Genomic DNA, 2,856 nt, shown 5'->3' on the forward strand with positions numbered 1-2,856 from the left:
TTCCTTATTCTGAAGTGACAGCAGTCCAGCTCCTCAGCTGAGACATTGCGACACCCTGTGGTCGGAGGAATTACTGCAGCCATCCCATGTCAGTGGGCTGATTATGGTGTAAGGATTTGTGTTTGAACAAGAACAAGAAAGGGCTTTGCACAAGGAATGTGCAGTCATTCATAGTTAGCTTGAAAAAGATATGTCCATTCAAGCATTACGTTTATAACAGACAGTATGTAATACATACAATAAAGGCACATTTGCATACAGAACACTTCACACATCTATGACTAGAACCAAACTAAATGGTCCATTCACCTGAAGAATGCAAGGATGGACCTACATTCCCAAGGTGCCACAAAGTGCATCAAAGCATTATTTATCTCTAAAAATCAACCTGCACTATTTTGGGGAATGCACCACACTATAAATGCATTGCGTATGTTGGAGTGCCATTAAAAACAATGACAAACAATGAATGCTTGTTTCCATGCACACAGCAAATGCGAGTGAATAGGCCCTTTAAAATTTAGATATGAAAAGAATTATTAACGTTCACTGTAATCAGAACTCCTGTCAGGTTTTACAGCAGTCTAAGATTCGGATGAAGAGATTCCTAAACTTCCTGCAAAACAAAACAAAAAGAATGTTGTCACTAAGATAGGAAGTGACAACAGCACAGACAATCCTGAATCCTGTCCTCATTCCCTTACAGGGCTACATCAGCTCCTGAATCTTTATCATCTGATACTTGCAGGCATTTTGGATGCCTGGAAGTTCTGGTTGAACTCTAAAGGTCAATTTTATGCCTATTGGGAAACAACATGTCCCATAATTCCTTGCCTTGTGTATCAAGGATATGGGAATTTACACTTGTAGGGCAGACATAGCTTGATGCATTCTATGACTTATGGAAAATAGAAGTAGGAGGGCATCTTCTGATGGAGAAATGTTCAGAAATTTAGCAAGGGATTTGTTGGCATAAATACATTTGGTATGGAGTATGGTAGATTTGATTCTCTATACATGAAGATAAAATTTGTCACATGTCTCATAAATGGCTTCTAATATTATTATGTATTGTGATTTTTTAACAAAAATTAGTTTATAACAACATAAACATATTCAAAATGGGTGTTAAACAAATTATTATTGGTGAGGCGTGATTGTCCCCCCATTGGGCTTCTTCAGAAGAAAGTGTGACAGAAAAGTGCAGATGTTCCGCTCAGAGGCTCCCAGTTTCAAAGGGGCCAAAACTCTGGGTCTTAAATTGCATATAGATAATGCCTGGTAAGTTTTTACAGAGGTGCTACAGTGTGCCTTAATATCATGTTGTAGTGCTGATACATCTACTAGCTTTACCAATTACATCCCTGAGGAAGCAGACATAGTCTGCGAAACGCATCGGATGATCTCAACATATGTAATGTGTATAATGTATCTAGCCCATGTATGTTAGAATGTCAGATACACTCTTCCTAAAAATTGGTATACGGGAAGAGGCATGTATCTTTTAATTCTTGTTTTTGTAATGAAGGAAATACAAGATCTATGATAATTTTTATAATATCTACTGCCGGTAAAGCCCCATATCCTTTTTGCTTTTGTATTCTTTACAGCCTGCCACTTGTTACACTTATTATGTTATAGAAAGTAAAAGATCCAATAGTGTACTTAGGTTTAGTGAGCTCTAAAATAGGATGCATGTCTTTTAAAATAGAACAGTCCAACAGGCAGCTCAGAAGTTATTTAATACAGGAAATAAGACTATTTTCCTTCTGAAAATACAAATTTACTGGCTCTTCCAGTGACTATCGTACTTTAACGATAGTCAGTCATCAATGTTATACATTACATAGTAACTAGTAGCTGTAACTCACAAAAATTTAACAAATCGTGAAGCAAAGCCTGTATATATAGTGAATAAATATGGCTGCCCTATATATAAATCTGTATACATCCTCTATACCTCCAAACACAGAGTCTACAGCAAAACCCTGCTACCTCTTGCTTTCAGCTAACTACATAAAAGGCAGCACAACCTTGGCAGGCAAGAGCAATGGATAGACTAGGGGTTATCTAATGGGGGACTAATGGGGAGTTCCACCCTCATTACTTTTTGAGGATCATATTAAATGCCTTCTGTTTGTGCAGCATGATAGGGACCCCATGATTATGCTCTCCAGCCTGGGTATTGCAGAGCTAAGAATGGGCAAGTGGTAAAATGTTTTGATAGGATAACAAAAATATACATTTATGTGGAGTTTTCTTTTACAAAGGGTTTTATTGAAGAAACATCAAACATGAATATCAATATACAGTATATATGTAGGGATTGAGGTGTACAAAGTAATTCAATTACATTATTTAATGTCATAACAGCAGGTTATACAGGTACCAAGCCCTAAATACAGGTACCAATGTCATACAGGTACCAAGCCCTAAAGGATAAAATAACAAATCGTTAAATGAGGTTGTTAGTAGTCACAAATATAAGATCATGGCTATAGAGCTAGAGTAAAACTTCAATGTGGACCACAAACAAAACAAAAAAAAAGAAATTAAAAGCAGAAAGAGAAAAAAAAAACAATAAATGAAGAAGAGAAAGGGTCTGGAAACAGAAAGGACAGCAGTGACAATAATATGATTTCATTTAAAGTAAGCTGTAAACAGGAAGTAAAAACAGGAAAGATAAAAATATTTAATTTTAAGTGAGCAAATTTTCAATTATTAGGAGCGGCTCTCTGTGATTTAGACTGGGAGACAATATTGTCCTCAAAGAACACTGAACAGACATGGAATGTTTCAAGTCTGGTCTACACAAGCACACTGAAAAATATATTCCAATGTGTAATAAGTTTTAGA

The sequence above is a fragment of the Pyxicephalus adspersus genome, chromosome 6 (genome assembly GCF_032062135.1).
Source record: "Pyxicephalus adspersus chromosome 6, UCB_Pads_2.0, whole genome shotgun sequence".
Classification (NCBI taxonomy): domain Eukaryota; kingdom Metazoa; phylum Chordata; class Amphibia; order Anura; family Pyxicephalidae; genus Pyxicephalus; species Pyxicephalus adspersus.